Source organism: Lepisosteus oculatus, chromosome 14 (genome assembly GCF_040954835.1).
Source record: "Lepisosteus oculatus isolate fLepOcu1 chromosome 14, fLepOcu1.hap2, whole genome shotgun sequence".
Taxonomy (NCBI): domain Eukaryota; kingdom Metazoa; phylum Chordata; class Actinopteri; order Semionotiformes; family Lepisosteidae; genus Lepisosteus; species Lepisosteus oculatus.
In genome coordinates, this window is record NC_090709.1 from 28642846 (window position 1) to 28652948 (window position 10103).

The 10103-nt window shown below is 39.9% G+C and overlaps 1 non-coding gene across 1 annotated transcript; it reads left to right on the forward strand.

Annotated features, from left to right (window-relative positions):
- The first annotated feature begins 4682 nt into the window (after positions 1-4682).
- Positions 4683-4754, forward strand: trnaa-ugc (transfer RNA alanine (anticodon UGC)). Its single transcript has one exon. It is a non-coding gene; the product is annotated as a tRNA-Ala (tRNA).
- The last annotated feature ends 5349 nt before the right edge of the window (positions 4755-10103 follow it).

A 10103-nucleotide genomic window follows, 5' to 3' on the forward strand; every position in this document is an offset into this window, starting at 1 on the left:
CTGGAACAAGCTGTTTCTGAACTTCAAGAAATTCATACAACTTCTGAAAGATAAAATACAAATCTTGCTTTTCAGGACAGAAGAAATACTGCAAAAAAAAAATGCCAGTGATTTTTTTCTCCTTTTAACGAAAAGTGCAGAAAAACAACGGCAGTGCATCTCCGTCTTGATTTAGCTTAATACAAGTATTATACATCAAAGATAGGTTTTATAGGTGTAGAAACTAATAAATAAAGCCAATGATTTGGTTTAGAAATTTATTCTGAAAATATACAATCATTCACACCTGAAAAATATGTAGTTCAAATTATACATTATATACAATATTGTAATCAACAAATGGCTAATCATCATAAAAAACACAACTAGTAAATGTCAGCTACAAATTCTAGTAACATGGCAATATATATATATAGTAATGACAAACACAAACTAATTACATGAACACGCTAATATTTAACTCAAAACCACATTTCGATTCAAATATGTTTTAAAATTGACAACTTCTGTATTTCCAAGAAATTATTATTAATGCAGCACAAACGCTACTTTCAACGGCACTAATTGGCACAAACGAATGAGACCTGTCCGGTTCCCCCTATGACGCTGTGGGTGGGGTGCTGATTGACGTCAGGACCCTGTAAAAACAAAGCACTATATCTCAGAAACGAAAGCAGCACAAACGTTACTTTCAACGGCACAAACGTAGCACTAACAAACGAGGTGGGTTTCATCGTTTGTGCTGTCTGTAGGGGGGCCGAAACATGGAGCTGAAACAAGCTCGTCCAGCAGCTGCAGGGTTGAAGGTAAACATGTATCGTATTCTAATGGCTTCTCTTTCCATTGATTAATGAGACAGATTCACGAGGAGATCCTTCACATGATTAGACTAACACATTGCTATTTCGGTCTGATGTAGAGGCTACATTTGTTTTAGCAGTACTATAAATGTAAGTCTTAAACTCTTTCAGGGGCTGCATCTGTAGCGCTTCATCTAAGAGGATTGTTTCACTTTAGCACACGGTTACATTCACCCACACAACTTATTCTCTGAATGTCCAATGGCTCAATAACCCTGTTTTCCCCTGGGAACCACCAGTGTACAGTCCCATCCCCTTAAAAAATATAACAAATATATTTAATGAACTGTGTAACACAGAGCTGGAAAGGTGAACCCAGAATGGCTGGGCAATTGATGAGTTGGAGTGATCTTTTTATAGGTGAATAATTGCAAGTGTTTGAATCTGATTCATATTGAAATGTTAAACAACTGACAATCTGTTCAGAAATGAACTCCTGTAAAAAGAGCTTAGCTGTAGACCAGGATGGCCAAGTGGTTAGGGTGTTGGACTTAATACATAATAGACAAATGTTCATGTGGTTACAATCCCTGCTTCTGGTAGCCTCGGTTACCAATTTTGCAGTGACAGAACACTTTGAAGATTTACATTCTATTTAAATATGAATTCACTAAATTTCAGTTCTCTTCACTCCCCGGGAGAACTGAACTCTCACTATCGCATCCCGAAGGCTTTACATGCATTAGTTCAGGTAGGTAGCTACGTCAGCACACGTAGTCTGCAAAGGAACAAGTAATAGGTTTATTCCATGCTGAAAAGAGACGAGAGAAAAGATAATGTTTCAGCTGTGAAGCCTTCTTCAGAAACGTTGTGTTTTCTCTCTTCTCTATTCAGCACGAAATAAATCTATTACTTGTGCATTTACATGCATTAGCTGTGATACAGATTCTAATAAAGACAGAAAGAAACTGTTTGTTTTGTGTCTCAAGGTGATCCTCTTCTCGATCCAAATGAAATGTTTAATATGATCCCTCGAGAAAAAAAAGTCCATTTCAGCCTGGAATGATTGATGCCCCATCAAACATTTTGTAATATCTCCGGACGTTTATACAGTAGGATCCTGGTTGGTGACTTAAATTCAAGGTAAACAAGACTAAGGAAACGAGTTGGAAACTTGATGTTGAACTAGGATTTAAATCACCCGGAACATTTCACTACATTCGGCAGTATGTGCCGGAGAGAAACTCTAGACCTCCCTTCGATAGCTCAGATGGTAGAGTGAAGGATTGTAGTGGTAATAGCAGGGCATCCTTAGGTCTCTGGTTTGACTCTGGCTCGAAGGAAGGGGCTTTTTGTGTACTTTACAGAGTAAATAAACTCTTTTACTTCAATGAAAGAGTTAAAATAGCGAATCTTTTTTACTCAGACGTCGATCAAAAGCTCAGTAAACGACAAAGTAGAGGCTCTTGTTCCGAATTCAGTTCATGTCTGATTGTATTGTTTTGGCCAAGATCTGATCTTCAAATCAGGGACTACTCTGTTTTTATTGTAGATATAAAGGTGTTCTCTGGTTTCAAAGGATAGGTACTTAATTGGCTTTGTGATTTGGTATTGATTGTGTTTCCTTATATTATTGTAACGCATATGGCCGACAGGTACTGTGTAAGAGCTGGCTTACCAGAGCTGGTGACGTCACTGCCCTTCCCAGTAATAGCAGGACCACAGCCCCTAGGCAGTGGAGAGATATCTCTTTAGCTCACCGGGCTGGGTCCCTGTTGAGTAACGTGGGAGTCCCAGGTTCGAGCCCCCGACGGTGGGGGGGCCAACCTAATGCGGCAAGGGCGCCCGCCTGAACCCCCGTTGTGTTACATTATTAAGTTTGTGCTTTCTGTGTTTTTATCATATTGTGAACTTATTTTTGAAACAAATGCTTACAAAGGCAAAAACAGCACACCTCTGTTTATACCAGCGTTGAATTGTACATTTTTATTAAGTACTGTGCACTTTGGGGAGTATAACGCGTTCGATTTAAAGTGGCAAAAATATAAAAGGGGAAAACACCCCAGACTCCGTGTAGAGCCCTCGTGTTGACTGTTGTTTCATTGTTAGATAAATACGACATGCGTTGCACGAAATGTTGAAGAAACATAACCTGATATTTTAATACTTTGATAAATATGAAGCTCCAGATATTTTTTCAAGGATTTTTTTTTCACGTTGCGATCCAGACCTCAGACGTACAGTCTGACAGTGACCGTACCAGAATGGATTCTGCTGGGAGCCGGACTGCGCTCATTCTCACTTCCTGTGCTGAAAACAGCACCAGCTCTTCCCCGAGCACCGCCTACAGCTGCTGATGAAGACACCCGCTGGTAGACCTTCTTTAACTTTCATAGCATCTGAGGACAAGCGCTGAAGCCAACCTCCCCATACCCATATTTTCCAAGCCAGAAATCAAAAGCGCGGACAGTAGCGTAGCCGAGCCTGCTAAGGTGCTAGGTTTTAGGCTCCAGTTTCTATGGGATCTTGGGTCCAAATCCTACTGCTGTTAACGTTTTTTAAGACCTTGCATCCTCTGATTTGCAATACTCTCAGTCTCTCGAGAGGCTGCGCAAGGTGTTTAGAGATAGAATTTCTAAAAAACAGGCTCTCTAAGCTTAACATCAAGGCAGAAAAAAAAAGTTTGTTTTCTCAACAGAAATATCTGTGGCACTTTCAGCTTTAAGTAGGGAAGAATGTCTGCCGAGATCATAAAATTGGCGATCAAAATAAAACCACAATTCTTGTGGAATATCCTTCAAAATCGACGTTCAAATGAAGGATTTGAAGAAACTATGAAAAAAGCAACAGCAATAGCATAGGATTTTGATTTTTGCTCTTCAATTAATTAGATCGCCGAGGAGTTGCGCCCCTACAAACAACACAAATGATGAAACCCACTTTCTTTGTTATTGCTACGTTTGTGCCGGTTTGTGCTGTTGAAAGTAGTATTTGTGCTTTTGAAAGCATCTCAGAAGATGAAGGTGCAATCACTTCCACATGTCATGATACCATTAAAAAATTTGGTGATGCACTGGTCGGGATTCAAACCCAGCTCAATTATTTGGAAGGCGCCTGTATCACCAACACACTTCTAAGAAGCAACTGCACACTTTCGCAATCCTTTCCCTCACCTACAAAATATGAAGACACAGACAACCAATTGAAACTAATTTGATTCACTCAAGGCTCCGCTCTTTTGTTGTGATGTCATTTTAATTAATGTTCGCTGTGATTAGGTGTCGTTTCTGTCTCTTAAAGTTTAAGAGTCTGCTCCTTTCTTCCTAGTATCGAAATAACATGTTCCATGATTGTTTACAACCACCACTAAAAATATTCAGCTCTAACGCCTGTGTGCGTTGACAAGGCATCTCAAAAGGACATATTAAATAAGAACACGATCCTTCCTGTTACCATTACTGTGGTTGGAGCGATGTTTCACAGTTTTGTGTTCTTCTACAATATTTACAGACAGGGCTTTATCACTGGAGTTGTACAGAACGAGTGTGCGTCAGTCCTTGAAAATCATCAGTACTGCTGTTTTTCTATGCATAGTTTAATCAAGAGCACTTAAAAGATGCAAAAAGCTTTCAAAGAAAACAGAATTGAAAGACAGTCGAGTAAGAAGGTTGAAAAAAGCACTCCCCCATCGAGGAATCAACCACCGTCGCCCATGTGACTGGATTTAAAAATAACTGATTCATTTGTGGCCAGTCTCTGGAAGTAGAGCACTGTAGTAAAGGAAACGCGAAAGTGGGAAACTGCAGGCATTCTTCATGAGTGGTGGATTGTGGTCAGCGAGCATCTGCACATCCCTAAGTCTCTTCCATAACCTTACACATTGGGGATGTAGCTCAGTGGTAGAGTACATGCTTTGCATGTATGAGGTCCTGGGTTCAATCCCTGGCATTGCCAAGTGCTTTATATTACTGTGCTCACATCGCAATCTTCTGTTGAGTGAGAACTCTTTGTCTGTGTTTATAGACAGCCAGGTTTACACAATTAAATTTAGACACACTCGAAGTGCTACAGTGTTCTCTCCTGTTTTAAATGTAACTCCAAAACATTTAGTTCTGTTCTTCACACTTGTCATGGCTTTTGCAGAAAACACCCGTTGAATCTCTTGAGAGATCATTCAGTGAGCGAGTCCTCCCTCTGGACTCCACACTAAACTGAAAGCTGCGCGAATTCCTCACTGCGTGTCCTGTACTCTTACAAGCGCTCTCGTGTAGATGTGGAGCACGGTTATAAGGACACTTTGAACTTTTTCCGTTTGAAAAGAAAAATGCAAATGATCATGAAAAGTATTGATCGTATGAAATATCCACGGTACAACTCGAGAAAGAACTGAAGGACTACACAACGACTTTTGATGATTAAAAGTTATTTTAAGAAATACAACCATCCGCACATGGGCTTGGATCCTGAACGCTTAAGTTGAAAGAACAAAAGCGAAGGATATGATCTGTAAACTCTCTTCATTGTCTTAAAGTTTATTAAATAAAACAATATATTACTTTCTTAATAATTTCTTACTGTTAATAGACAATTTATTGAATTTTTGCAAAATCTCATTTACAAACTTTTTTCTGTTAAATTGTTATTCACATACTCGAATGTAGATAAACGTTATTGTCTTCCGGTGTGTGAGCCCATTTCTCAAAAAAAATATTTGTTAGTCTGTCGGGAGGCTGCACAAGGTGTTTAGAGATAGAACTTCTAGAAGACAGGCTCTCTAAGCTTAACATCAAGGCAGTTTTCTCAACAGAAATGCTCTTTGGCACTTTCAGCTTTACTTTGGGAACATTGCCGAGATCACTTTTTAGCCAATGCACATGATAGGGTGCCGGCAAATACATTTAATATTGGCTGTGTTAGCGAGCTGCTTTTTCCTTTGAAACTTTTACTTCTTCATGCTGAATCATTGGCAGGGGTAAAGCTAATTAAATCTTTTCGCATAGCGCTCCATCAGAAATACTTTCTCCTTGGTCAAAACGGGCACAGAAAGTTTTATAAGGGCAGCCTGTTTTGCACCGTCTAAATAACCGACAGTATGCGAATAAGCTTATTAATAACAGTATTTACAATATAACCCATGTTCAAAAATGCTTTTAGCTTCTTTCAGTCTAAGAAACAGGGGTGTTTTAGCGGATTGTGGTCTTCAATTAGTAAACGCTGAAGTGTTTCCCCGCTCGTGAGCAGATCTGGCTCCATTTAAACAGAATCCTGCTCAGCTCCAGCTTTCACTGCAACTTTTGAATTGAGCCCAAAGCGATAAGCAAGCTGAATTATCAAAGCTCATTAGGTACTAGAGATCACGGTATGTTATCAGGTAAATGCAGTCCCATGTATCCTCCGTAATTTCGAGTAAATACCAAAACACACCATCCGCGACCCACAGCGGGAATAAGCAGGACTTGGTTGCTCAGAGCGTGAGGCAACTATCGCCTGGAGGGGGATTTGATCCTCGCTCTTGCTACTATTTGAAATGCCATCATTAAAGAAGCGTAATAGAGATTTTTGCAGATGTTTTTTATGCTCCACTATACATTACAATCATGAAAACAAATCAATTAGAAATATGCAATACAACGTCGGTTCCCGAAAATAAAATCTGTTTTACACAGACATCATTGCTTTTGAGATAATCCAGATTGTGAAGACAAGTGCGCCCTAGCTTTGGAAAATATTACTCAAACGTTGGAAAGTACAACACGTTTGTACGTTTGACATTTACAACAGGTAACATGGCACTTCTCCAGCAAAGCAACTCAGGTTAGTGAACTACTGGTGTATTCAATACACCTCCATTCATCCATCACCTGTCAGGATGGTTGAGTGTTCTAAAGCACCATTCAAAGCGCTTTACAGGTAATGGGGACTCCCCTCCACCACCACCAACGCACCATGATCAAATACTCATGTTTTTCTAGCTCTCACGGGTATTCTTGTCTCCAGATCGAGGTGTGGGTTCAAATCCCACTCCTACCAGCTACTCTTTTTCCCTGTTAAATTTTTCCCATCTTGATGTGCTCGCTGACATAGACAGGAGAAGGAAAACGAAGAAACCGCTTAGCAGGCACACGATGGGCAGGAAGATTCATGAACTATTAGATGTGATTAGCAGAAAGTCAACTATAAATAGACTTTGTGCATTAAGAACTGTTTGCATTGCCTGTAATCTAGGTAAGATTTACGGTAAGGTATGCATTCAAATGTGAAAGACTACAATAATGTAAAACCAGGAGAAGACTTATTAAAACATACTGTTTTCCTTGCGGTTTCTAATGTATTTTATTAAATGGGGGCTTTGTGAAATCAACTTTTAGCCTCTTGGAATGCAGCCACTCTCCCCGGTCTAAATACCATTATGTAAAATTAGGAAGCAGCAGTATTTTGATAAAGTGCGGTGTTCCTTTATCACAGTAACACAACAGTAAACAGTAAACGCTCAGGTGTTTATAATTACTCGGGAGCAGATCACCCTCAATTTAGAAAAAACCTTTGCTCCTCCCTTGCTTTCACAGCGATATCTGAATCGAGCCCCATAGCGTTAAGAAAGCTAACTTACACACAGCTCATATGACATTGGGAGTCACTGTACCCTATCACGTCCCGCTTGCACTGTCCTACTAAAAGATTAGAGGGATCCGAAAGGACACAAACAACCCATGAATCAACGATTTTGAACTAAAAGGTCGCAAGCTCTACCGACTGCGCCTCTTGTTCCTCTATTACAACAGTAAAACTACTAGCGTTGATTCAACATATAGTAAGTTGACCCTCTCCCCACGGTGGCCAAGTGGTAAGGCGTCGGTCTCGTAAACCGAAGATCGCGGGTCCGAACCCCATCCGTGCCTCTTTCATTCACCGCCACGTTCCTTTATCTAAGTCTACAAGTAACATGGAAACGTCTCTTCTTGTTACTCTTTCTGTGGAAGCGCACAGTTTCCTGTTAAAGCCAAAACGTATTGCGGAAGTCTAATATATGAAATTTGTTAAGAACTTGATTGTCTATTCAAAGAGAAAAACGAGAAAACCTCTTTATCAGAAGTGGGATTGGAACAAAATCCCCAGGGGAAACTGCGACCTGAACGCAACGCCTTAGACCTCCAGCCAACTTGCCTCTGGCGTTTATATTGAATTATATGTTTTATTTCTTTCTACTCGTTGATAAGAAAAAAAGTGAAATCATGTAATTAGGGAAATTTATTTTTTTTCATGTGGAAAACTAGCACAAGCAAATGTAAAGTTCAGAGCAGCACTCAATAAAAACGATCAGAAACCGAAAGCGCTACTTATGCGGATCAGTACATTCCCATACCAGTTGTTCTGCAGAAGAAATAAGAAGAGCCGAACTCAAAGACGTTGTATTGCATATTTCTAATTGGTTTATTTTCCTGATTGCAATGTATTGTGAAGCATAAAAGCCACCTGCATCAATCTCTATTACGCGTCATTTATGGAGGCGTTTCAAATAGCAGCCAGTGCAGTATTAACGCTTTTGGAGCATGTATTACATTGTAAATAGTCTTGTTTAAATAAGTTTAAATTTGCACACTGTTATTTAGACAGCGCAAACCTGTCTGACCTCATACAACTTTCTGTGCCCGCTGAGTAGATCTTAAAGCAGCTGCAGCCAAAGTAGCCGTAATGGCAACACAGTGCTTTCAGTTCGGCTTTTCTTATTTCTTCTGCAGAACCACCGGCATCGGAATATACTGATCCGCATAAGAAGCGCTTTCGGCTTCTGATGGTTTTAATTGAGCGCTGCTCTTAACTTTACATTTGCTCAGGCTAGTTTTCCCCATGAAAAAAATACATTTCCCAAATTACACGATTTCACTTTTTTTCCTATCAACAAGTAGAAATAAATAAAACATATAATGCAATATAAGAGCCACAGACAGGATGCCTGGTGGTCTAAGGCGTTGCATTGAGGTCGCAGTTTCCCCTGGAGACGTTTGTTCAAATCTTACTTCCGACAAAGAGCCTCTCTCATTAGAGTAGAAACGATAGAATCTCTAAGTAGAAAACATTTCCACAACATCTCGCATTTCACGTGTTTAATGTTAATTGTCTTAGTGGTTGTTTCGGTGAATGATGGCTCTCTTTTCTTGCAGGGTGACGGCAAACTTATTCAGAGAGGGAGTCTCCCACGCACGGCTTTTCTTTATCAGGACCGAAGGTAACAGAGACAGACTTCAAACTCAAATGAATTACTTCTTGAGCATTTATGACCGGTAAAAAGCTGAGAGCAGAAGAAAACGTCATTGGAAATCAAGAAATGTCTGCTGACAGTAATCAGAGCTCACGCTCAACTGCGGACAACCGCTCCTTGTTAGTACAGTGTTGAGTACCCCCGCTTGTCACGCGGAAGACCGGGGTAAGTTTCAGTGACAGGGTGCTGGTTTAATTTTTTAACAACCTGACTTCAGTTAAAAACTGTGTACTATTTACTAAGTTTCAGACTACTTATTGCGGTAGAATATGGAGATCATATCTAGCTCTGAGCTCAACTGCAACAAGAAGTCGTGCTTAACAAAGTCAGAGCCCAGCTGAACGTGCGCTCAGTGTAGTGCCCAGGACTCAGGAGCATTGTTGTAGTTCTAATTAGCACGAACTGCAGGGGCTCTGAATCAGAGCATTTCAATTTATCTGTTCAGTAAATTAAAATGCAGGACACCTTAAAATGGGATTGTTACTTTGTCTCTGTCCCGTTTAATCTAATGTTTAAAAGATACCAGTAAGGACACACAACTACTAATGGGATACTTATTGGAAATAATCCCAAAACAAGCACGTCCGGCAGCTGGTAAATCCCTGTAATAATATTTGCAGTGACAAAACACTTTGAAGATTTGCAATCTATTTAAATATGGATTTACTAAATTTCAGTTCTCCGGCATAACTGAACTCTCACTGTTGCATACTAAAGGCTTTACATGCATTAGCTGTGATAATGCTTCTAATAAACACAGAATGAAACTTAGTTTTGTTCCTCATGGTGATCCTCTTGTAGATCCAAATGAAATGTTTAATATGATCCCCCAAGAAAAAAAAGGAGTCCATTTCCGAATAATTGATACCCCATCAAACATTTTTTAATATCCCTGCAAGTTTATACAGAGAATCCTGGTTCGCAGCTTAAATTCAAGTAAATAAAAAGGAAACGAGTTGGAAACGATGTCAATCTGGGATTTAAATCGCCTGGAACATTTCACTACATTGGGCAGTATGGGTCAAAGAGCAATTACCAACATC